At 44.8% G+C, this 12114-nt stretch overlaps 1 protein-coding gene across 2 annotated transcripts in view; it reads left to right on the forward strand.

The window, feature by feature from the left end:
- Positions 1–12114, forward strand: part of RPTOR (regulatory associated protein of MTOR complex 1) — a 340143-nt gene that overhangs the window by 14154 nt on the left and 313875 nt on the right. The gene's annotated exons all lie outside the window — the stretch shown is intronic.

Below are 12114 nucleotides of genomic sequence, written 5' to 3' on the forward strand. Positions count from 1 at the left end.
TTTTAATGAACTCTTTTTTATGATAGTTTTAGATTTATAGAAAAGTTGAGAAGATAGAGTTCCCATATACTTTGTAGCCAGTTTCTGCTGTTCCTAACATCTGACATTAGGATGGTACATTTATCACAGTCGATGAATATTGGTAACGTTATTATCGCTAAAGCCCACCCTTTATTCAGATTTCCTGCATTTCGCTGTTATCTGCCCTCTGCCCCAGAGCCTTGCCCAGGACGCCACACTCCATTCAGCTGTCACGCACGTCTCCTTCGGCTCCTCTTGGTAGCGGTGGTCTTTCAGCCTGGTTTAGGGTGACTGACAGTTCTGAGGGGCACTGGGCAGGGGTGTGTCTGATGACTGTTACATGAGAAGGGGTCATTGGTTTGGGGAGGAGGAGCTTGGAGGGAGAGTGCCCTTCTCACCATGTCATATTAAGGGTTGGTGCTCTCAACCTGACATGTCACTGGATGTGACCTTGACCACCTGGCCGAGGTCGTGTCTGTTAGTTGTCTCTACTTGTTCTGCCCCCCACCCCCATTGATGTATGTCTAGAAATACTTCCAGATGTAATCATCTCTGTATTAAGCTAAACATGCATTTATAGTGATGTCTTCAAGTCTGAGCTGTTTTGTTTTTTGTTGTGTTTAAATCTGGAACCAAGAGATTAGTAACATCAAGTGAACTCAGAGAAAGACGTGTTTCTGGGGGAGGAGAGCTAATGAACTTGGGTTTAGACAGGTTGGGTTTGAGGTTCCCTGAAACTTAAAGACATGAGTCAAGTTTGGAGAAATAAATTTGGAAACTGACTCCATAGGGGTGATGCTAGATGGTACGAGTTCTTGAAGGATGAAGATGGAGGTTGTCCAGTGGGGAGATCAGAGTTGAGGAGAAGGGGAATCATGTGGCTTAACAGAGGCCAAGGAAGAGAAAGACTTTTTTGGGAAGCAGTTGACCCATAACATTTCCTAAGTGCTACACTCAGTGTCTGCCAGTTCGTAGCCCCTTGGCAGTGAAACTTCTTTCCAGTTTTAATCCTGGCTCCTGGTGAAGGGACAGCCCTTGGTGGGCCAGGGTTGGATGGCTGGCCCCAGGGTAGCCACATCCTAAGGCTGGTGGGCATGAGAAGATGAGCTGGAGCCATCTGGTTCTCCCATAACGGTTTGAATTGGGACACATCCGTGGGAACAGAGCTTGGGTCTGGGCTGTAGGAGGTCGCGGTGTGCTTTGAGTTATGGGCAAACATGACCTGGGAGGAAGCAGTTGGTGCAGGGACAGAAGGCAGGAGGCGCAGCGTGGGCTGGGTCATGGCAGCGATGGAGGACTGGGGAGCAGCTCCACGCCTGGGTCATCCTGCCGCCTGGCCCTGCGTTGCTTCTGCCCTTTCTGAGCTTGGGACCTTTTGCATTCTTCTGGGTCCTATGTTAGATATCCTTACGGAACATAGTTGCTTAGGGTCATGGAAGTGAGCCTTCCATTTTCAAGTTTATTTTTAGTAAGTTTCCCTGAAGCCCAAAGGAAAAGTTCATATCTTAAGTGCTCTGTGAATCGTCACTAAGTGAACACACACATGACCAGCACCTGGCTCAGGAAACAGAGTACAGCGACCATGACCAGCCCCACCGAGGCTGCTCTCCGGCCTCCGGCCTGCTGGGAAGCCACTCTCCTGCCATCTGCACTTGGACAGTGCGACTCTTAGCACTGTCTCTGCGATCCCCGCGGGCACTTACTTGTTCTCGCTGAGCGCGGTGCCCTTGCGACTCTCTTACTGTTGGCAGACACTGGGGTCGTTCCCAGTGTTGGGGCTCTTCTGGGTGCTGCAGAATATTCTTTTCCGTCTTTTGGGAAACACAGATACTTATTGCTCTTGGGTGGAATGGGGTGCTGGGTGACAGAGAATACATGTCATGGGCTTTCAGAGCGGCAGTGCCGTTAACATGCTAGCAGCGTCGTGCTGGACTCCAGTCGTCCACATTCTCGCCGACGCTCGGGGTACGCACTATCTGGCAAACTTTGTAGGAAACCCGTGGTCCTCATTCACAGGGAGCTAGCATTCTAATTCAGAGGGCCGACACTGAAGATGGTGCTGGACATGTCTGTCCCACAGGAGAGACTGTAAATATTTGTTGCATGGTGGAGCCAGGGCCGTCGGGGACTTCTGAGAAGTTTTGGTGGGATAGGGAATTTAGTAGAAGCTGAACTTCTGAGGAGCAGTTGTCAGAGAGGTGAGGGGACAGAGGCAGGGGTCACGGAACCCCGGAATGGGAGGAGAGACAGGGGAGATGGGCGGCCCGCGTTGGGCGTGACAGCGAGCAGATGGAGGAGCAGGCAGTGGTGGGTGGTGGGAGAGGTAAGGCGGGGAGGGAAGCGGCCCTGTGAGTGAGGTGCACGCTGGGGCCCAGCGAGGGGAGGCCGCCAGGGTCGGGGCTTTATGACTTGACGGTTGGCAGATAGTTTGCGCAGGGATTAGTCTGTTGCATCCTGACAGCATGCCTCAGGGGCACTGCCTTACCGCTCAGTGGACTGAAGCTTCTTTGGGCAGGTTCGGCAGGTCCCTTGGCCGCTAAGGAGCGGGGCCGGGAGTCCAAGCCCTGATCTGACACGACGCAGGAGTCCTGGCTTCTACCTTCTTCTAACCTGTTCTCAGTGTGGCCTAGGGTGACATTTCTTGTTGGTTTAAAGTCCCTTCTTGGGCTCCTGGGTGGCTCAGTCGGTTAAGCAGCTGCCTTTGGCTCAGGTCATGATCCCAACGTCCTGGGATCGAGCCCCTCATTGGGCTCCCTGCTCAGCAGGGAGCCTGCTTCTCCCTTTTCCGCTCCCCTTGCTGTGCTCTGTCAAATAAATAAAATCTTAAAAAAAAAAAAAAGTCCCTTCCTACGGAGACTTGGAAAATCCTGACATTTTCTAAAAATTAAAGAAACAGCTGTGTTTTTATCTAAGAGAATGGACTTGGTGTCACAATGACCTTGGCCCAAGCTGATTCCTTTTCCGCTGTGTGCTCTTGGTCTCCGTCCTAGTGTTTTTATCTGTAAAGGGGGCCTAAGGCCACCTCTGACAGTGTGGTTGTGGGGATTACATGGGACAATATTTGGGGGACCCTGGGGGCTGCTGACGCCCAGCCCAGTGCCCAGCGAGTCACAGCTCTTCCAGTTCTGAGGGGCGGTAACCCGCACACCTACGCATTCCCTCCACACGCTCCTTGTTGCATAGCTACTAATGAGCTCCATCCCATTTTGGTGTGGTAGCTTAAATATCAACTATTTGGAGGAAAAAGAGTGAAAATTGCCCCCTGTCGAGCCAGCAAGCTGGGCCTGCAATTTTCACCCATTGGTAAGGGGCAGAAGCTGTTCAGGTGACCACCCTCCTAGGAGGAGCTCCAAACTGGGCAGCTTTAGATTCTTTCTTTCTTTTTTTTCCTTTTCTTTTCTTCTTTCCTTTCCTTTCCTTTTCTTTCCTTTTCTTTCTCCCTTCACAATGATGCCAGCCCTTTTCCCTCAAAGGGTATGAGCTCTCCTGAGATCCATGCTCTGCCCAAGTGTGTTTATGTGATGTGCTGGTAAATGTAGATTTATCAGAAACTAGACTTTATGACATGCTTCCCATAAATCAGTGTTTGTGAACATTACTGAAAATGAATGGATTCTTGCAAGCCATCATGGCCAGTATTAGGTGTTCACTAACAGCTCTCTCATTGTTTTAGACATCAAATTCATTTCATTCAGAACGAGCATTTTTGTAAAAACAGTTCTGGGAATCTACCAGAACAGGCTGGGAAGAAGAGGTCATCACTGTCCGCTTCTTTCTAGTAAAGGTGCTCTGAAGAAGATAAAATGCTTTCTTCCAGTAGGATCTGGTCTGTGAGGCCAGCTTGTGGAAGTCTCCTAACATGTGTTTGCTGCAAGGCCCTTCTTCCTGCTCCTGGTAACACCCACGACTCTTACTCTGTGTTGCCTTTCCCACAGGTGGGCTCACTGGCCTGGTGCTGTCCTGGGTCCTAGAAGAAATGAGCCAAGGAGGAAGTACTTTAGCTCTCGGGGGCCCCACTGGGAGGAGGGGTGTGGGGGCTGACCCAGAAATTGAAGGCTTGGCACTGATTGCTGGACTTTGGAACTCTGCCCGAAGCCACAATTCTGTGACCTCGATTTGGTTCTTTGTCTCCTGGTGCTGGTCGCTGGGCCCCTCCTCTTTCTGTTCAATGACTCCCTGCTCTAACAACTAGGCATCTGTTACTAAGTTCTAGAGGTTGAGTTTCCTCCATGAGTTCCGGTTTGCTTCATATTCTCCTGAGTTTCAGTTTTGAGTACCTGACTGGCTTTCCCTGGTCTTGGATTTGCCTGGGTTCTGCAGCCCAGTGTGTTAGGCAGTGAGCCCTGAGCGGTTTGGGCTCCATGTGCTGTGTCTACTTCAGAGGCTATCGAGGACCCCAGGTGCCAAAAAGCATGCCTGGAGTGGGCTTGGAGATTGCCTCATCCTTTGGGCCACTACCCTTGTCCCCATCCCTAGCACTCATCTGTGCTCCTTGGCTGGGGGTTGGCCGAGAGACCCTTGCTCTGCCCCTGCTTATTGTAGGCTCTACCAGGATATGCTTGTTTATGATACATTAGCTAGTGCCCTATTAGCGTCTTACGTTGTTACATGAAACTTAGAGGATCCTAATTTATGATCTATTTTATTGCTTTATTTAATTACTGAGAGTTTTCGCTTAACTGAATATATTTTCACTTAAATAAATATATTGAGAAATAGTTGCCAGATTGTCCCTGATGATATCTTTTTTTCTTTGAGAAGAATTTCATGCTAAGTAGATTAAGGTTGATTCTATAGATTATTTTTATTCTTCATATGATGGCTTGAACACAGAGATGTGTTCCAAAAGTAGTATGTTAATATTTTCACAAATGTCCTGATTTTAAGGAATTGTCTTTATAGAATTATGAGCCTCTTTTAAATCCAGGAATAATAAATCCAAGCAAATGTAGAAAAGTGGCATTTTAAGATTATCCCACTTTACTGTAAGAGTATTCATGGCAGCACTCACTCGTTCACTGAGTGTTTCCTGAATGGCTGCAGACAACCTCGTGCGCATCAACAGAGAGCTGGTTGAATTATGGTGCATTGTACACTGGACTCCTTGCAGCTAGTGAAGACGGTGGAGTCATTCTATATGTGCTCTCATGGGAAGGTTTTCAAGACATATTATTAAATTAAAAAAAAAAAACAAAACGAGTAAACCCCCAGTCAAGGCGTAGAACAGACTGTGTGGTATGCTGCTGTCTCTGCTCTTAGAAAGCTCTGTGTGCTTATCTGTGGAAAACATTTATGGAACAGTACATGCTTATGGGCAGGATGGGAGGTAGGGATCAGTAGAATTATATTTATAAAACATTTTATTTTCCTGTACATAATTTTTAAAATCTTCTGCATGATTTTTTTTAATGTTAATTAAAAAAAAAGATTACTCTTATGATATGTCCTCTGTGGACAGAGGTTTGGTGGTGGTTTTGAGGTTTACAGTATTACATCTTTTTTGTTTGAAAGATTTATTTATTTATTTGAGAGAGAGAGCGCGCGCATGCACGCATGTGCTCGAGCAGGGGTAGGGGCAGTGGGAGAGAGAGAAGGAGAGAAGCAGACTCCGTGCTGAATGCAGAGCCTAACATGGGGCATGATCTTGACCTGAGCCAAAATCAAGAGTCAGATGCTCAACTGACTGAGCCACCCTGGCGCTCCTCCAGTGACATTTGTTTTAGATGCTTGACTTTGCTCTGTTGAGGCTCTTTCCTGCTCACGCCCTTTCCCGCTTTGTTTCCTGTTGGATTGTTTCTATTGCTGTGTCTTCAGGTTCTCTCATCTACTCTTCCGCAGTGTGTGATATTTTGTTAAGCCCATCCACTGTAGTTTCCATTTCAGATATTATATTTTTATTCTCTAGAAATTGTTTGGGTCTTTTTTATGGTTTATATTTCTCTCCTTTATATCCACGTTTTCCTTTAAATCCTTGAACAAATTTATAACACCATTTTTTAATTAATTAATTAAAAAGATTTTATTTATTCGACAGAGAGAGACACAGTGAGAGAGGGAACACAAGCAGAAGGAGAGGGAGAGGGAGAAGCAGGCTTCCCGCAAAGGAGGAACCCGATGCGGGGATGGATCCCAGGATCCTGGGATCATGACCTGAGCCAAAGGCAGACGCTTAATGACTGAGCCACCCAGGTGCCCCTATAACACCATTTTAATGCTCTTGTCTGTTACTTCCATCATCACTGTTATTTCTGGGTCTGTTTCTGTTAACTGCTTTTCTTCTGTTTACAGATTACATTTTCCTGCTTTTCCTTACATCTAGTAATTTTCGACTGGATGCTGGACATAGTGAATTTTGTGTTGTGGGGTGTCTGGCATTGTCTTCATTTAAACAGTGTTCGGTGTTGTTCTGTATCAAACTTCATTCTTTCAAGGCTTGTCTTCTAGCTTTGTTAAGCAGGTCTCGGTCAAGGGGTGGCAGACTGTGGCCCATAGGCCTTATCTGGCCTACCACTTGTTTTTGTGAATAGAGCCTTTGGAAACACAGCCATGTCATTTATTGTCTGTGTTGCTTTCATGCTACAGTTTCAGAGTTGAGTAGTTGAGCTGTATGTCCTGAAAGACTAAAATATTTACTATCTGGCTCTTTACCAGAAAAATGGGATGACCCCTAGTCTAGAGAAGCCTTCGCTCTGGGTCTAGGTTAGTCCTATGTCTCAGGTGTGGCCTTTCTGGCCTTTCTACTGAGTGTTCTGGGTGTTCAGTGAGGTCTCTTCATTCTGACTTGTTGGAACTTGGATTCCTAGCCTTACCCAGTAGTTGTTCTTTGCTTGGCCTCCTGTGGTCTCACTGACTGCCTGCTCAGCCTAGTGCTTACCCAAGGACACAAGGGACCACATGTAGATTTCTGGAGCTCCCTCTCTGTGTAGCAGTCTTCCCTTTGGTACTCTGGCCCATCTGGCCCAGCTGTTTCAGCCTCCACGAACTCTGATCTCTGTCTCAACTCAGGGATCCTACCTTGCTCTGCTTGGAGCCCCATCTGCCCACACAGAAAGCTTGGTGATCATGGGGCTCACCTCATTTGCTTTCTTTCTCTCAGGGACCACTTTCCTATAATGCATGCTGTTTGATGCCGAAGAAGTGTTTTATGTATTTTGTTCAGTTTTCTGGTCATGTGTGGTGGGAGGACTAGTCTGGTACTAGCTCTTCCATCTTCCCTGGAGGTGGAGCTCTTCCCCAGTATGATACCACAGATGAGCCACAGATGAGTCACGGAAGAGAGGAAGTGTTGGAGAGATGAATGTTGCACAACTAGATCACCTTTTATTAAATTGATTAGTTGAGAGTTGATTCTTTACTATACTATTAATAAACTGTTACGTCTTAAAGAGTTGTTCTTTCACTGAACCTAATTTTTCCCCCAGTGGCATTTCAGTTTCCAGCTCAAATGTGGCGTTAAAATTTAAGATTACATTGGTGTATCAAATTAATAGTACAAATCAAAGTTTGCAAGAGTTCAGCTTATAGGAGTCCCTAGACAGGTAATTTATAAGGCTAGATTTAGAGTTCCTCCTTTCTCTGATAGAAACATGTGCATTTCATTTGGGCTTTATAAAGCCAGATTGGTCAGAGGGTGAGTCGGAAATAATTGTTTAATGTGTGAGAGGATTTAAGAATAAAATCCTTTCCTGTTTTGGTGTTACAGATCTAAATTGGGCACTTTGTCATGCAGTCTTAGAGTGCTGGATGTGACTTGCTACCTTAAGGGTTTAGTTACTTTTAGAAATCCTCTTTCGGTGTTAATAATCATTATGGCCCTGGAAGGGCAGTCTCATTGCTCTTTCCATTTAGCTGTTTTATTGAAGAAGGTTTTTTTCTCATCTGATTCAATTTGATTTTCTTTCTTTTAAAAAAATTATGAGGTAATAAAATGCATAAAATGTCTAGTTACAGTTTAACCAATGTTTATAGAAACCACACCCATGTAGCCCCTGTCCAGGTCAGGAAATAGACCATTGCAGCCCCTCGGAGTCTGTGAGTGTCCTGCCCACACCACAGTTACTTCTTTCCTCCAAGACTCAGCTGCTGTTCTTACGTTTCCAGGTGACATGTACTTCTTCACTTTTCTTAATGATTTTCCTACCTATGCGTGCATCTCTGGAAATCATGCTTCAGTTCTGCCACTTTGAAGTTTATATGAATGACGCACTGCAATTACATTTTGTGTGTTGCTGCTTTTCTCAGTGTTGATGTTTGTCAGATTCACCCTGGTTGTTGAATATATGCGTAATTAATTCATTTTCACTTCTGTAAAATATCTCATTACATGTCTGTGTCACAGTTTATCATCCCACTCCTGAATGATGTTGAAATGAGCATTCTTAGATGTTCTGATGTGCTACGAAGGTGCATGTACAGGTACAGGGTAATTGTAAGTTCTCTTTATTAAAAAAAGCCTGTTCAGGTCTTCTGCCCATTTTTCTGTTGAGTCATCTTTTTCATAGTGACTTTAGGAGCTTTTGTATATTTTGGCTATGTATTGTAAATACCTTTCCACTCCGAGGCACGTCTCCACGTTCTTTGTGGAGTCTTTGGCTTCTGGATTTCAGTGCTGTCAGGTCCCTCACTCTTTCTTCTTAAGCCTAGTGCTCGCCTACATTGTGCTTTACAATGCCCTTCCTACCCTGACGGTGGGAGGCGGTCTCCTTTCTTACCTGGGAAGGCCTTGGACCTTCCCCGTGTGTGTAGGTCTTTATATACTTGTTGTGTGTGGTATAATCCAGGGGCCCAATTTCCTTTTTTTCCCCCCACATGGATTTCTGGTTATCTTGGTGAATTTTGCTGAGAAGCTCGTCCTTTCCCTCAGCTGCAAGCTTTGTCATATGTCACGCGTCCATGTCGATGTAGGTCTGTTCGGGGCTTTCTGTTCATTCTCATTAGTCAGCCCTTGCTTAATTACTGGGCTTTATGGAACACTGTGTGAGGGAGGTCCTCACACTTGTTTTCTTTGAGAATGTCTTGGCTCTTGTTCTTTTGCTCTTCCTATTAAGTTGAGGAATTAATTTGCAGGTTCAAAGAAAGCAAATGTGTTGGATATTGATTGAGTTAGCGTTGAGCCTGAATTGTAGTTTGGAGAGATTTGATGTCTATGAAATTGAGTTCTCTAGTCCATGAACATAGCGTGGCTTCATTATTTAGGTAGATCTTCTTTAATTTCCCTAAATAAAGTTATATACTTTTCCCTGTAGAGGTGTTGCCTATCTTTTGTTGGATTTCTTTTAGGTTCTTGATGTTATCTTGATGCTTTCCTAAATAGCATCTTTTAAAAATTGAATTGTTTAGTTGTATTAAATTTTTTTTTAATTTTTTGCTGGTATACAAGCACATACATTATTTTTGTATATAGTTTTATAAGCAACATTCATGGTGTCTTCCATCTCATCTGGAGCCCTGACGGGCCACGTACACAGCTTCCTCCCCCCTCTGCCTGCACCACGTGTATAAGGCTGCTGGTCATGAGGTAGGGGGCTGTGTACACGGACACAGAGTAGCTAGGTCTCAGCTTCCTACCGGTTCACCTGCTTCAGGTGCTATCCCCCAGATCAGTATCCAGTCCTGAGCACCAGCCTTCCCCATTTACCCAGGGAACTGGTGCTTGGAGGAGTCAGCCCCACTATGCTGCCTTCCCTTGTGGCTCTGTGGACACTTCAGGCTTCATGGAAACTCTTGAGCCAGAGGAAATGATCCCTCAATGTTGGGAGTATCTGTTCTCTGAACACTTGGTAGGACCTGCCAGTGAGGAAACATAATCCTAATGTTTCCTTTGTAAAAATAGTAATTTTTAAAAGTCATGAATGGTATTTATGGATTTTAAAATAGTATTCTGTTTTTTTTCTTTTTTAAAGTCGGTTTTGAGAAGTTACATTTTTTAGAGGACATTGTCCATTGCATCTAGATTTCAAATTTGTGGGCTTAAAGTTGTTCATGGTATCCTCCTGTGATCTTTTAAAAGTCTATGGATTGTGGTTATGTTCCCTATTTATGACATTGAGCATTTGTATGTCCACTGTTTCTCTCCATTTTTAAAAATTTATTTATTTCTTATTAATTATTTAAAGATTTTATTTATTTATTTATTTATAATATTTAGAGAGAGAGAGTGCGTGAGAGAGCACAAGCTGGGGGAGAGGCAGAGGGAGAGGGAGAGGCAGACTCCCCACTGAACAGGGAGCCCAATGCGGGGCTCCATCCTAGGACCCTGAGATCATGACCTGAGCCAAAGACAGATGCCTAACGAACTGAGCCACCCAGGCGCCCCCTCTCCATTTAAAAAAAAAAAAGATTTATTTATTTTAGAGAGAGAGAGAGAGAGAGCAAGCACTCACTCGTGAGCAGGGGGAGGAGCAGAGGTAGAGGGAGAGAGAGAGAGAGAGAGAGAGAGAGAGAGAGAATCCTCAAGCAGATTCTCCACTGAGCATGGAGCACAATGCAGGGCTCCACCTCAGGACCATGAGTTCATGACCTGACCCGAAATCAAGAGCTGGTGCCCAACTGACTGAACCACCCAGGCGCCCCAACTTCTGTGTTATTGCTAGAGGATTGTCACTTTTATTAGTCTTTCAAATAACCAGCTCTTGGCTTTGTTGATAGGCTATAGTTTGCTTGGTAATAGCTTATTTATTTTTAAATCTAATCACTTCCTTGGATTTACTTTATTGCCTTACTCCCCCATTCTTGAGGGGGAAATTCTTGAGATGGATACTTATTAATTACCAGTAATTTTCTTTTCTATTTTTTTTTTAATTTATTTGATGGAGAGAGAGAGAACGCGCAAGCATGAGCAGGGGAAGGGGCAGGGGGAGAAGCAGACTCTGGATGAGCTGGGAGGCCAACGCGGGACTCGATCCCAGGACCCCAAGATCATGACCCGAGCTGAAGTCAGATGCCTAACCGACTGAGTCACCCAGGCGCCCTGTTATTTGTGTTTTCTAATAGAGGCACATTATTATGAAAACTTAAATTATAAATTACATAGATGTATAAATTAAATGCTTATTAGCTGCATTCAGTGAGTTTTGATATGTAGTATTTTTATTGTTCAGTTCAAATTTTCTGAATTTCATCTTGACTTCATTAATTTATGAGTTATTTAGAAGTGTGCTTTGTGATTTTTAAACATAGAGGAATGTTCCTAGGATTGGTGGTTGATTTCTTGCTTAGTTGCATTTTGGGCAGAGAACATCTGTATGACTTCATCAAGGAAGTAACAGGTGCACTGCACATCTATAGGGGCGCCCTTTACCTCACTGACTAATATGTATGGCGCCCCCTGGTGTTGTGGGTCACGTGACTTGCACAACCCTGCGTGTGTGTGTGTGTGTGTGTGTGTGTGTGTGTGTGTGTGTGTGTATTCTGAATTTTAGTCCTTTGAAATTTGTTGAACTTTGCCTTAAAAACTTGTGTGGGGGCACCTGGGTGGCTCAGTAGTTAAGCGTCTGCCTTCAGCTCTGGTCATGGTCCCAGGGTCCTGGGATTGAGCCCCGCATTGGACTCCCTGCTCGGCGGGAAGCCTGCTTCTCCCTCTCCCACTCCCCCTGCTTGTGTTCCCTCTCTCGCTGTGTCTCTCTCTGTCAATAAATAAATAAAATATTAAAAAAAAACTTGTACATGTTACCATCTTTGTAAATGTTGCTTGTGTGCTTGGATGTAAGGTTTATCTACAGTTGCTGGTGCCACATTCTGTATGCGTGCATTAAGTCAGGTATCTTATTTCTGGTGTTCATCTTCACCGACTTCTTTGACTTCTGTCAGTGACTGAGGGAGGTGTATTAAATCCTCTCACCATGCTTGTAAATGTGTCTAGTTCTCTTTATGGTTCTTTCTGTTCATGCTTTGTTTATATTTGGAGGCGATGTTGTCATGTCATACACATCTGCAGCGGTGTCTTCCTCCTGCACTGGAGTCTGTGTTGTGACAGAGTTGCTCTCTGTCCCCAGTAACACTTTGTGCTGTAAGGTCTGTGGTGTCTCATTAATGTAGTCATACCGCTCTTCTCTTGTTTGGTGTTTGTGCTGATTATTTTTCTGTCTCTTTATG

The sequence above is a fragment of the Zalophus californianus genome, chromosome 16 (assembly GCF_009762305.2).
Source record: "Zalophus californianus isolate mZalCal1 chromosome 16, mZalCal1.pri.v2, whole genome shotgun sequence".
In the NCBI taxonomy this organism is placed as follows: Eukaryota; Metazoa; Chordata; class Mammalia; order Carnivora; family Otariidae; genus Zalophus; species Zalophus californianus.